This window comes from Mobula hypostoma, chromosome 12, assembly GCF_963921235.1.
Source record: "Mobula hypostoma chromosome 12, sMobHyp1.1, whole genome shotgun sequence".
Lineage (NCBI taxonomy): Eukaryota > Metazoa > Chordata > Chondrichthyes > Myliobatiformes > Myliobatidae > Mobula > Mobula hypostoma.
Genome location: NC_086108.1, coordinates 28548873 through 28563784, shown reverse-complemented (window position 1 = coordinate 28563784; position 14912 = coordinate 28548873). Strand labels below are relative to the sequence as shown.

At 40.1% G+C, this 14912-nt stretch overlaps 1 protein-coding gene across 2 annotated transcripts in view; it reads left to right on the top strand.

Annotated features, from left to right (window-relative positions):
- The window catches only part of acbd6 (acyl-CoA binding domain containing 6), a 221059-nt gene that overhangs the window by 142928 nt on the left and 63219 nt on the right, over positions 1-14912 (top strand). The window lies entirely within an intron of this gene.

The window sequence follows — 14912 nt, the reverse complement described above, 5'->3', positions numbered from 1 at the left end:
TAGTTGATGCAAAATTGGACGCATCTTCTATTTGCTAATCAAAGTCAAAGTCAATTTTATTATCATAATACATATATGTCACCACGTACAACCCTGAAATTACTTTTCCTGCGATCATAGTCAGCAAATCTATAGAATAGTAACTATAACTGAATCAATGAAAGATCAAGTAGAGCGTAGAAGACAACAAGCTGTGCAAATGCAGGTATAAATAACCAGCAATAAGTAACAAGAACATAAAATAACAAGGTAAAGAGTACTTAAAGTGAAATCATTGATTGTGAGAACATGTCAATAGATGTGTGTCGTTATCTTCTTTTGTTCAGGAGTCCCATGGTTGAGGGAGGGGTAACCTCTAACCAATCATGATTCAACCATTTTCCCTCTAGAATGCATTGTTCATTTGGCTAATCTACCACAGACCAGGACAGAGACTTTTCTAACATGGATTAACTTAAAATTAAGATTCATAGAGAAGAGATCCAAAATGATAAATCCAAAAAGGAATTCAGAAGAATATTTTGTTCCCTAGAGAGTGTTTGGAATATGAAAATTGTGACCATAAAAGGTCACTGAGGTGAATAGGGTAAAATAATAGGAAGTTAGACAAACACAGAGAAAGTGAGAAATAGCAAATTATGTTGATGGGGTTAGAGGAAGGAAGTGGATGAATCTTGGGCAAAGTGATTTGTGTCTGTGCTGTAGGGTTCTTTGTGAAAGAAATTGAGCATCTCTTGGTCTGAAGAGTACAGTATGTTACAAACAGAACATTTGTTGTGTAAGCTATCACAGAAACAAAGTCTGCTGAGTATTAAATTTGCTTGATTTTCATTGGTAAGTTATTTCCTGAGTCGTACATATTAGTATCACAAACTGCATCTCTGTCTGGTGTAAAAAAAACTTCCTATAGAAATATATATTTTTATTTTAATTAAGCAGATAGTATTGCCTGAGCTATCTGTCAAGCATTCACCACTTTATCTTCTGACCCATCTATCATCTAATTTATTAATCTGCCATCCGTCCTTCCATTTTAAAACATTGTGAAATTTATTACTTTACCTGTCCAGGGACTCTTAATAGAATATTCTTTATCTGGTGCAATTCTAACATCCATCAAGCATTTCATTGAACAATCAAATTGTAGGGATTTGTTATAGAATTTTACCTCAGCACAAGTTGAAGACAATCTACTGAAGAGAAACAATAGAAACAAAAGCAATTCAGCCATGAAACATAATGACATACCAAGAGATTTCCCAGATTTTTACAGATAGTCTGAAAATTGATACTACTCCTATAAGTGAGCTGTCATAAGTTATAAGTGAGCTTTGACCATGTTTTTAATTGATAACATACCAGATCAGATTTATTTTACGCAAATACATTTCAGCCCACAAGTGTCACTACACTTTCCAGCATGCTGAATGTTTAGCAGAACAGCACCAGCAATAACAACAACACAGTAACAGGAACAAAACAAAAACAACAGCAAAACAAGCCCCTTTTCTCCTTCCTACCCACCCACTCACCAACAGGTCTGCAAGCTCCAACAGGCCATCAACACGGTCTTCAAACTCCAGTCCCAGGCTTAGATATGCTAACATCAGACTTGGACTTCCAGACTTGCTGACTTTGGTCTTCAACCTTCAGGCTTTGACTGCACAGACCTTTGATCCTTGGACTCACTGACCTGGGGGCACCATCAGCCCTCATTCATGGGCCTAACAACCCGCTATCCATCTGCAGTAATCCGAAGTTATTCTTCTTTGCAAAGCTGAAAATATAGAAGAACTTCAAAAATAGATAAGGTAAAAGTTGATATTTACTGATTGGACAAAACACGTTCAGAGGTAATTGTTAAAATATTGTCCATAACTTGCATCAATGCGTATCTTTCATTCGACTAGAAACTGGTCTTGCTGAGACTAGCAGGTAAATACAGGTGTCCCCAGCTTTTCAAACGTTCGATATACGAAACCTCACTGTTACGAAAGACCTACATCAGTACCCTGTTTTTGCTTTCAGAAGGTGTTTTCACTGTTACGAAAAAAAAGCGCGCGAAAAAATCAGCGCATGATAAAAGGCAGTGCACGCCCCAAGCAGCCGCTCTCCCCTGGATTCTCGCCGGCATTGCTTAAACACATGCCTGTGAGCAGCCGTTTGCAAGATGAGTTCTATGGTATTGGAAAAGCCTAAAAGAGCTCGTAAGGGTATTACACTTAGTGTAAAACTAGACATAATTAAGCGTTTCGATCGTGGTGAACGAAGTAAGGACAAAGTGAGTTTGGCTTGTGGAAGTTGACGAAGATGATGTTGAAGAGGTTTTGGCATCCCATGACCAAGAACTGACGGTCAAAGAGCTGATGCAATTGGAAGAAAAAAGGATAACAATTGAAACCGAATGAGTAATGATAAAGTACGACTTTAATATTGAAAGGGTATGTCGGTTTAGGGGATATTTGTAGGATGGTCTGAGTCCTTACAAAGAACTGTGTGGTAGAAAAATACATGAGGCTCAACAGTCAAGCAAGCCTTCCACATCAGCCACAGCAGACGACAAACCTCAACCTTCGACGTCGAGGCGGGCAGAGATAGAGGAAGATGAGCTGCCTGCTCTAATGGAAACAGACGATGACGAGATGACACCCCCATGTCCCACCACCCCAAACCCCAGGCCACGGACAAATACCGATTCGCGGAGAATGCAATGGTAGCCGGGAGGCACACAGCACATCTTTAAGAAAAAAGCCGAAATAAACATGCTAATTAATTAGGTGCCGCCGACATGTAATTGTCGGCCCAGATCAGAGGTGACGCAATCGGAAATCGGCACTGATCTGGGCCAACAATTACATGCCGGGCAGCACCTAATTAATTAGCATGTTTATTTCGGCTTTTTTCTTAAAGATGTGCTGTGTGCCTCCCGGCTACCGCTGGACCCCTGCATGCTTTGCGGCAATGTATCGGTCAGCGGCCTGGAGGGTGGGGGCCACTGCACCACCCAAACTCCGACTCAGCCTAACACACTATCATCAGTGTGCTCGGCGCTGTCTTCCCGATTCCGGTAAGTGATACTACACTGTACATACATTATTACTACTTCATATCGGCTGTGTATTTTTATGTGTTATTTGGTATGATTTGGCAGCTTCATAGCTTAAAGGTTACTGGAGAGCACTTGCGCCATGTTTTTCCCACCAGCGCTTGTGTGAGATTTTCTGGCAACGGTGCTTGTGTGAAATTTTCGCTATGAAGAACAGTTCAGTAATGATTGTGGAAAAGTATTTCTACTTTATATAGGCTGTGTATTTATCATATCATTCCTGCTTTTACTATATGTTACTGTTATTTTAGGTTTTATGTGTTATTTGGCATGATTTGGTAGGTTATTTTTGGGTCTGTGAACGCTCACAAATTTTTCCCATATAAATAAATGGTAATTGCTTCTTCGCTTTACGACATTTCAGCTTACGAACCGTTTCATAGGAACGCTCTACCTTCGGATGGCGGGGGAAACTTGTACTGTGAATAAGAAAGTCTGATACCTGGTGTCAGTAAAAAGGAAGATCCCAATATGATTGCATTCTGATGATATAATGACAATTACAAGATAGAACTGATCACATCCATTCTTACTGCTTCATAGATTAAAAGAATTAAGCAACACAGTAATTTCCCTGTTAGCTTTTGGGATCTTGCTTCCCTTGTCCTTGAGAATAGGAGCTAAGATTCTACAAGTATTTTGTTAGATATTAGTTTCTGTTTCTGCTACAATTTCCTTTTTGTTTCTTTCCTCTTTTGCTCATTTTAAAAGTTACTGTTCTTGTGACAACTTTGGTCTGCAAACTATCGCAGACATTCCCTTTGTACTCCATCCCTAACCCCCCACCCCCACACCACAACTCATTATGCTTGTCATAGTATACTTCCAGTTCTGATAAAGGGTCCTTGACCTGAAACGTTGATTCTGTTTCCTTCGCCACTGATATTGCCTGACCTGCTGTGTCTTTGCATTGATTGTTCTTTGTTCACAAGCATCTGCCAGTCTGCAAATATTTTCTTCAGGAGTACCCTGAAGTAGCTCTATGGCAGGGGTTCCCAACCATGTTTATACTTTTTATCCATTCCATTAACCGAGTGATCCTTGGACACCAGGTTGGAAATCCCTGCTCTATGGAGACTCACATCACCCCATCTTGATAGCTAAGCATTACAGATGCACCCAAAACGTACAGTTTACCTTTGGTAAATGCCAAGGTAGAAAATAAGGATGGGGATAAAGGAATGACAGGGTCATAATCCTGAAAGAGTGTTCTTTCCAAGCAGTAGGTTGGGGTGAGTGTACTGAAAGGATTTTCATATAAACAAATTAATACATTTGTTCCAATGAAGAAAGTGGTGAAGAATATGATCCTGATTTTTTTTCAGACATCTTCTTTCCTCCTATGACTTGATAATGTCTGCTCATATTCTGATCTCCAAGTATCTTTAACACCCATATACTATCCTACCATGCAAACTCTGACAGTGACAGATCACAGAATTGTCATTGCTGGGGTTAACCCTGTCCTTAGCCAAGAGCAGCACAGTGGGTTGTTCAGTAGAAATTACAATCAGGAATAGGAGTTGTAATTGATTTTTATTTCACCTATACAAGGCCTAAGAACCAGCTGAGGTTGAGCAACTCAGTGCAGATAGAAGATTGGAGCATGAACTTTCCAAGACATAACCCCAGGCAGTGCTTTCTTCCTTGTGAAAATAAATTGGTTCACGAGGACCTGATTGAATTCCTGCAAAACATTGAGTCTATTAGCCATAAAATGAAAGGGCAAAGACTATTGGTGTTCTTCATCAATATCAATGACCTGGATGATAATGTACTGAACTAGATCAGTAAATTTATAGATGACCCCAAGAGTAGGAGTGTAGTGGACAGTGAAGAAGACTATCAAAGCTTGCAGCAGGATCTGGACCACCAAAAGTGCCAGATTGAATTTCATGCAGATGGGTGTGAGGTGTTGCACTTTGGAAGGACCAACTAGGGTAGGTCTTAGACAGTGAGTACCAGGGCACAGAGGAGTGTGGTAGAACACAGATACCTGGGAATACAAAACTATAATTCCTTGAAAGTCATGATACAGGTAGATTGGTTGTAAAGAAAGTTTTTGGTGCATTGGCCTTCATAAGTCAATGTATTGACTACAGGGATTGGGATGCTATGTTAAATGGTGTAAGATGTTGGTGAGGCCTAATTTGGAGCATTGTTTGAAGTTTTGGTCACCTACCAATAGCAAAGATGTGAATAAGACTGAAAGTGTACAGAGAAAATTTACAAGGATGTTGCCAGGACTTGAGGACCTGAGTTATAAAGAAAGGTTGAGTAGGTTTAGGATTTATTTCCTAGAACTGAGAGGATTGAGGGAAGATTTGATAGAGGAACTGTATTCAAAATTATGAGATATAGATAGGGTAAATGCCAGCAGTCTTTTTCTACTGATGTGGGTGAGACTACAAGTAGATAAAGGATGAAAGGTAAAACATTTAAGGAGAATATGAGGGAGAACTTCTTCATTCAGAGGATGGTGAGTGTGGAATGAGCTGCCAGCACAAGTGGTGGATGTGGGTTCACTTTCAACATTTAAGAGAAGTTTGGATAGGTACTTGGATAGGAAGCGTATGGAGGACTATGGTCCCAGTGCAGGTCGATGGGATTAGGCAGATTAATGGTTTGGCACAGACTAGATTGGCCAAAGGGCCTGTTTCTAAGCTGTAGTGTTCTATGACTCCATGACTATGAATATTGAATGTAGGTATATTTACAAAATTGAATCTGATCCTCCTTCATGTCAAGCATCAATATTTACTAAGGAGAAGGACATCGAGGATTGGGAGATTGTAGCCAAGAGTATTAATATGCAAATACATTTTCAGGTAAAGGAAGAGGTGGTGCTGGATAGCTCCCCTGGAGCTGATGGGATATACTTCAGGTCATTGAGAGAGGCAAGTGAAGAGATTGCTGAGGCCTTGACCAATGTCTTTGTGTCCTGCCTAGGTACAGGTGATGTCCTGGAGGACAGGCGAGTAGCTAATGTTGTTCCATTATTCAAGAAGGGAACCAGGGATAATCCTAGAAACTATAAACTGGTGAGTCTCACGTCAGAGGCAGGGAAGTTACTGGAGAGAATTCTTAGGGTAGGAATTATATTAAAGGCATCCGTTAGTCTTGCGTGACCATGGAGAGTCTTCACTCTCCAGGGCGCAGGCCTGGGCAAGGTTTATGGAAGACCAGCAGTTGCCCATGCTGCAAGTCTCCCCTCTCCACAACACCAATGTTGTCCAAGGGAAGGGCATTAGGACCCATACAGCTTGGCACCAGTGTCGTCGCAGTGCAATGTGTGATTAAGTGCCTTGCTCATAGACACAACACATTGCCTCGGCTGGGGCTCGAACTCACGACCTTCAGGTCGCTAGTCCAATGCCTTAACCACTTGGCCACATGCTCACCAGGAATTCTAAGCATTTAGAAAACTATGGCCTAATAAGGGAGACCCAGCAAGGCTTTGTTTGGGGCAAATCATGTCTTATCAACTTGATTGAGATTTTGATGAGGTGACAAAGGTGATTAATGAAGACTGAGCTGTGAATGGTGTCTATGTGGATTTTATTAAGGCATTTGACAAGGTCCCTCATGGGAGGCTCATTCAGATGATTAAGATGTGTGGGATCAATGGTGAATTGGCTGTTTGGATACAGAACTGGCTTGCCCATAGAAGGCAGAGGCTAGAGGTCGAATGGACTTATTCTAGTGGGAGACCTGTGATTAATGATGTTCCGCAGGGATCTGTACTGGGACCTCTGCTGTTTATGATGTATATAAATGGGTGGGTTAGTAAGTTTGCAGATTGTATGAAGATCAGTGATATTGTAGATAGCGTAGGGAGTTAAGAATGCATATGGCATGCTTGCTCTTATTAGTCAAAACTCTAGTTAGGTCGCATATGGAGTATTGCATACAGTCTTGGTTGCCTCATTACAGGAAGAATGTTGAGGCTTTAGAGAGGGTGCAGAAGAGGTTTACCAGGATGCTGTCTGGATTAGGAGGGCATGTGCTATAATGAGAGGTTGAATAAACTTGGTTGTTTTTTTTGGAGCTGCAGAGCCAAAGGGGAAATCTGATAGAGGTTTACAAGATTAAGGGAGGCATAGATAGAGTAAACTGTATCTGTTTCCTGTGATTGAAATGTCTAAAACCAGAGGGCATGCATTTAAGGTGAAGTGGGGTAAATTCAACGGAGATGTGAGGGGCAAGTTTTTTTACACAGTGGTGATGAGGCAGATACATTGGACACTTTTAAGAGACATTTGGATAGGCACATGAATGTGAGGGTACAGAAAGGATATAGACATTGTTTAGCTAGAGGGGATTAGTTTAGTTGGCCATTTGTTTACTAATGTATTTAGTTTGGCATAATATTGTGGGCTGAAGGGCCTGTTTCTACTCTGTACTATTCTATGTTCTAGTGATTGGATTTCAGTCTTAGGAATGGAAGGTTTTACATTTTTATCATCTGTTTAACTTTTTGATACTTCTTTACAATTTATCTGTGGTCCAGTGCTAAACCAGCTCGCACAGTTTTGCTTTGTAATATCAACCAGAAATTAAAATCCTTACTGTACCAAAATAACTTTTCCTAACCCTGTTCGGGGCATTTTAATAGCCTCTCTAAAACTGGTCATTTGAGGTATTTTGGACAAATTCATTTTGTGGACCTGTGATTGGTTTAGTTGCTTAAGGCCATCAAATCTCATATCATGCAAAATCTCTACAAATAGTTGAAAGTAGAATTTTTCCTCCTTCCAATGTGCTGGGTTAAATTTAGATAGATAACCCAGAACTGAAAGAATTGTGAGTTAAAACAGACCAATGTGCTGTTGTTGAAGTTCAGGGTTTGCAGTTGTATTAAGGGCTCCAGCTCAGCTTGATCCACTGTGTGGATGTCTAGTAGTGAAGATTCTACTTTAATCTTCTAGGACGTTTCAAGGAGTATTTTTCAAGGTAGGATCTTTTCTACATGAGAAGGGGTTGTGACTATCATGATTTCTGTTCCAAGTACATTGGATTCCAGTCAATTGGGCTACTGGTTAATAGGGGTAGCTGTTTGTTTGGGACAGCTCTTAAGAACAAAAAATAAATCAAGAAACTAGCCGGGATTTCCTTAATTTATTTGGCACACGTGCTGCTTAATTAGGGCAGGACTGTTGCTGAACAGTCTCTAACTTGTGTCAGTCGTGTGGATTTGCGTGGTCATTAGACACTACACTGTGCTAAGGGCAATCAGTTTTGAAGTAGCATCAGTTGATGAGTTTGTGGTTCAAAAAGACACAGATTTTTGTTACGGATAATTGGCAAGAAATAAGCAGTAAGACAATTCTGAATTGTTTTGCTCACTGTGGTTTCAAGCGTTCAGGCTTAGAGATGCCAGAGCTGTCTGGGGGTGGAAATGAAACAATTTCACTACTTCAACAAGTTAGGAATTACAAAGAATTTGAAGGTATCTACAATCATCTTGGATGTTACAATGTAAATGAAGATTTGGAGGATGCAATCGTCTAAAGCATTGTATGAAAGCAGTCCATTATCTACACTAGGTAACTGCTAATTTAGTTTATTTACAGTCAAAGGAATAAGGCAGATGAGTTCCTCCATCAATAACTATTAGGAACTAATATACAGCTTTATACTACTGCAGAGGTATTGGCAGTGTACTAATTTGTTCTGTATTTCATTTAAATATATAAATTGTTGGGGTTTTTCAAGATGGTGGCACAGTGAGAGGTCTGCTTTGCTGAGCTTAGCACCGCAACACTGATAATTTCGCATATAAACCTATCTGTTTCAACTTTAAAAAAAAATGTCCAGGTGTCAGATTTAATAACATAAACATTGATGAGTATTTTTTTTGAGCTGCGGAGAACATATCCAAAGTGATGGACGAGAAGCTGGGTCCACTCTCTCTAATACTCCAGAACCACACATTGGAGCGTAACAATCTTGATACAAGAACGACTGGGCCGAGTCTCCACGGTAGAGACTGTAGGTGATCAAGCTCAAAGCCGCATCCGGGCGCTAGAAAAGCAAGTTCAAAGCCTGTCTGACCATCTTGATGATCTTGAGAATAGAGGTAGCAGGAAGAACATACGGATCATCCGTCTACCTAAAGGTACAGAAGGCAGCCAGCCTGTGAAGTTTTTTGAGGGCTGGCTGACTAATTTCCTTGATTTGGAAACCAAGGTTGGACGTATTAAAGTGGAAAGAGTTCATCGTACGCTGGCTCCAAAACCGGGCCCACACCCAACACCCTCGACATGTCCTCATGCGGTTCCATAATTCAGGTGATAAGCAAAGAGTGATGGAGGCTTCGAGACGCCACGGGACTGATGCCCTGGCTTTAATATATGAGGGATCCAGACTTATGTTTTTTCAAGATTTTTCGGCAGCTGTTATTCGGAAGCGCAAGGAATTCGACCAGGTAAAGAAGCGGCTGAGAGAATCCGGAATCCAGTACTTTATGCTATACCCAGCGGCGCTGAAAATCACCTACAATGGGGCCACCAAGATATTTGATTCTCTTGACAAAGTTAAAACTTTTGTGGACACATTGGGCTAAAGAATCTATACATAGTGTAGCGCTGGTTATGAATGATAACATACTCGATGGTTGCTTTATTTTACCTTTTCATTACTCGACGGCAAGATATCTTATAGGATGGGTTACGTGTTTGTTTTGATTAATATTGTTTCATTATTTGTTTAAATTAGCGCTGCTGCTCTAGCCTGAAGGAGCTTAAACATGATGGTAACAAATCGGTGGATTCACAAATTATGCCCTGTTTTCATTTTTGACTATGTTAAATGCCGTATTGGCAGTGGGGCAAAATATGGGGTGCTGGAAGGTTCAGATATCCCCTTTAAGAGTGGGGTATGTCCTCTTGTTTAGCGCTGTTGGTGCCTTGTTTTTTCTGTGTTTTTTTTATTAACTTATTGCTGCTCGGCTGATCTTAAGTCAGGTTTCTTCTCCTCTGGAGTCAAATGATTGTTTTTAAGGGGTTATGACCAGTAATATATTAAAATTGTGCACTTGGAACATTAAGGGGAGTCATTCACCAATCAAGAGAAAGAAAATCCTACTGAACCTGAAAAAGGAAAGGGTGGACACAGCCTCATTGCAGGAGACTAATTTAAATGATAAAGAACATCTAAAACTGCAACAGAGTGGATTTGATCAAGTCTATTTTTCATCTTTTAATACCAGGAGTGGGGGGGGGGGGTCGCCATTTTTATTAGGAAGAACTTACCTTTTAAGTTATTAGACTGCATTAAGGATAGGTATGGGAGATTTGTGATTGTTAAGGCGTCAATATATGGAGAGGAATATGGTATTCTCAATGTTTACTGCCCTCCAGCTCATTCTCTCAAATTCCTAATAGATGCTTTTTCCAAACTTACAAGCTTTTCAATACAAAATATTATTTTAGGTGGGGATTTTAATTGTCTCATGGATGCATTGATGGACAGAGTGCCTGGTGGTCCCCCATTGCTCTCCTCACAGTCCAAACAATTCATGGGCTTATGTGGAGAACTAGGACTTGTGGATGTCTGGAGGTTGTTATATCCCTCAGACAAAGACTTCACATTTTTTTCTAATCCACACAAGTGTTACACCAGAATAGACTTTGTTCTAACCCCCAAAATGCTCCTAGATTTAGTTGTATCCAGCACAGTTGGAAATATTGCTATTTCTGACCATGCAGCAGTATATTTAAATATTAAGCCCAAAGATAATTCAGCACGATCTAGACATTGGAGGCTGAATCCTTTTATTCTAAAAGATAATAAATTTATAGACTACTTTACTTCCGAATTCAAAACGTTCCTATCTATTAATTTCAGATCTGCTAGTAGTCCATCGATGCTCTGGGAAACCATTAAGGCCTATGCAAGGGGATTAATTATCTCCTACTCTGTTGGTAAGAAGCGACAAGCTGCAGAACATCAGCGCCTAGTGCAAGCAAGGCTTGCGGCAGCTGGAAAGGATTATATTAATAAGCCTTCTGCAGCCAGGTTACAGAATATCACAGCCCTACGCTATATACTAAACTCTTTACTTACACAAGCCAAAAGAAAATTTACATCTGCTAAACAATGATTGTTAGAAGATGGTGAAAGACCAGGTAGGTATTTGGCATATTTAGCTAGAAAGAAAAATGCCTCTCAGACTATTGCTTCAATTAGGGATGGGGCAGGAGCCCTCACTAGTAATTCTAAAATGTTTAATGTTGTGTTTAAGAATTTTTATTCTAAATTGTATCAATCTGAGCAATGTAATGATGGACAATCTAGGATGGAGTCCTTTTTCAGGAATTTAGATCTCCTAGGCATTTCTTCTGAACAGGAGTTCCTCCTCAATGCTCTGTTATCTATACATGAGATACAGGAAGCTGTGAGACAGCTCCAAAGTGGGAAGACCCCTGATCCTGATGGACTCACTAGTGAATTCTATAAAGAGATCACAGGGTTATTATCAGAGCCTATGCTAAACATGTTCAATCATGCATTTAATTGTGGTCTCCTCCCACCATCATTGAGAGAAGCTAATATCTCCCTAATTCTTAAGAAAGGAAAGAGCCGTGAAGATTGTCCCTCCTACAGGCCTATTTCATTGTTAAATGTTGACTTCAAAATTTTATCTAAAACCTTAGCGTTGTGATTAGAAACTGTGTTACCTTTTATCATAAAAGAGGATCAAACGGGTTTTGTAAAAGGCCGTAGATCATCTAACAATATCAGAAGATTACTTAATGTGATTCAGGCATGTCAGCAACAGGCAGTGGACGACTTGGTGGTTTCCTTAGATGCAGAAAAGGCCTTTGATCGTGTCAAATGGCCGTATCTTTTTTTCACTTTAGAATGATTTGGTTTGGGCAATAATTTTATTAAGTGGGTAAAGGTTCTTTATAATGATCCTTTGGCTGCGATTTTCACTAATGGTGTTAGGTCGGATAATTTTAGTATTCTGAGGGTCAGCTGGCAGGGCTGCCCTTTATCACCACTACTTTTCACTCTAGTGGGGAGGGGGGAAAAACCCAGAGGATGGGCAAGGGGTATAGTCAGAGGGACAGAGGGAGAAAAAGGGGAGAGAGAGAGAGAGAGGGAAAGAATGTGTTTATATAAATAAATAACAGATGGGGTATGAGGGGGAGGTGGGGCATTAGCAGAAGTTAGAGATATAAATAAATAACGGATGGGGTATGAGATATAAATAAATAACGGATGGGGGCCCCTTGCCCATCCTCTGGGTTTTTCTCCCCTCCCCCTTTTTCCTTCTCCCTGGGCCTCCTGTCCCATGATCCTCTCATATCCCTTTTGCCAATCACCTGTCCAGCTCTTGGCTACATCCCTCCCTCTCTTGTTTTCTCCTATCGTTTTTGATCTCCCCCTCCCCCTCCCACTTTCAAATCTCTTACTAGCTCTTCCTTCAGTTAGTCCTGACGAAGGGTCTCGGCCTGAAACGTCGACTGCACCTCTTCCTATAGATGCTGCCTGGCCTGCTGCATTCACCAGCATTTTGTGTGTGTTGCTTGAATTTCCAGCGCCTGCAGACTTCCTCATGTTAACAATTAATACAGTCAGGGCTTGGAGGGCGGTGTGACAAATTGAGGTTAACGCAGCGAAATTATCACCCTTCACTCCAATAACCGGCAGTCCAGATTTTCAGCCTGGCATAATGGATTCTGGATTTAAACTTTGGATTTCTAAGGGTATTTTCCATCTAGGAGATTTGTTTGATGAAGGAACGATGATATCTTTTAGTCAAATAGTACAGAAATTTAACATAGCAAACAAGGATCTTTTTTGTTTCTTTCAGATAAGAGATTATATACAGGAGAAAACATCATTGTTAACTGATTTCTATAGTTCTGACATAGAAAAGAGGGTATTTTGTTCTAAGGGTGAAGTCTCCATTAGTACTTTTTACGGCATCCTGAGGGAATGTTCTTGTGGAGAGGCTGAGCAGCTGGGAAGGGTCTGGGAGGAAGAGCTGGGAGTAGAAATTACAGCTGAAACATGGGAAGACATCTGTGATAATGCAAAGGAAATTTCTGTTTGTAATAGAACTAAAGCATTGCAACTCAAAATTCTGCAAAGAGCCCATCTGACTCTAGATCGTCTCTCGAAATTTAAGACGGGGTTTCTCCAGTGTGTTCTAAATGTAAAGTAAATACTGGAACTTTCACCCACTGTTTTTGGACTTGTCCCAAACTTCAGGCATACTGGAATGATATTTTGGGTGAAATGCAAAATATTCTGAAGATGGAGCTTGAACTGGTCTCAGTGCCTTTTCTCCTAGGCTTCCCAGCAGTCGTATTATTAATGCACATCAGAAAAAACTTTTTAACTTCCTGGCTTTTTGTGCGAGGAAGAACATTTCACTTTGTTGGATATCCGATAAGACCCCTGGACTTTTTGGTTGGCGTAAATTAATCATGGAATACATTCCTTTGGACTTTTTGGCATGTATGGTACACTCAAAAACAAATAGTTCTCATAAAACATGGCAACCTTTTCTGCAGTGTGTAGATGTAAACCTGTCTGCTGTAGTAATAAGGGCTTTTGTACAGGATGTTGTGGTGATTATTTTGATGGAAGTGTTCTGATAGCTGATATCTGAGTGGGGAAGAAATGTAAATGTATCTGGAAATTGAGAGTTTTGTTATGCTGAGCAAAAAAAATAAAAAGAAATATATAAATTGTTAGTCAATTAAACAGTAGTTTGTCTATTATATCTTTGAATTATTTCCATAAAACTTTGGCTAATTGGGGCAGTCGCTTATTAGGTCAAAATGTACTGGTCCCAATGTGTTCCAATTAACTGGAATTCCACTAAATTCACCTCTGCCACCATGTATAGTTGCTCACTAGATTTACTTCATGCCCAGTATATTATTCCCAAATACCTTGTGGAAAATCCACTACAAAGCAGCACCCCAGTCACGGATTGTTTTCAAGCTTATCTGATTTGAAGTTGAGGATGTATTTTTTATGCTAGGTGGCTGCAGAGTCCTGATTCATGTGAAGCAGAATGTCTTTCCTCTCCAACCTGAATCCAAACAATCACAGATCTGGCATGCAGTGCCACCTTGCCATTTTTTACACACTGGGGTATATCTAAACTAATGTCTTGACACCATTCTGCCTTTTATCAAAGTAATTTATTCATAATAGTTAGTGATCCAATATTCTGCATCAGATCAGCTTCATTGCTAACCAATATAGGATCACATCTAATTCAGTAATTTTAAATTCTAAGGTGTTTATTCAGTGAGGAAATTCACGTAATTCGTGACAACCTTGATGTGCTTTCACTGGAACTTTGATCTCCTCTTGTTAGTTCAACTGCCTATGATATATTCATAGGCTTCTAGTACCATTCACTTAATTGGTGGGGTGGATTAGTTTCCATAATTGTATCAGAAATACTTTGATTTATGATTCACATGTCCTAAGAATTATTTAGCCTTTAGAGTCTTGACAACACTAGACACTGAGTTATTTTATGATGTCTGACATTTTTTATTGAAATGCTCTTAGCATCCTTCCATCCTTCCATTTAAGCACCATCACATGTTTATAGGGGAATGGAAGATTATGAAATCCTACTTCAGTGTTTTACAGTTGATCAGCTACTTACACAAACAGTATGGTAAGCTCAATATCTGAGGAGTAACGTGCAAGGTATACTGGTTCTCAGTATTTGTAAATTAATTTGATATGTGCACTTGCCCGACAGTCTGGTGTTGGCTCTGAAGTGCTCCCAATCTGGGAAGAAATGTGGGTTGTCTACTGGCAC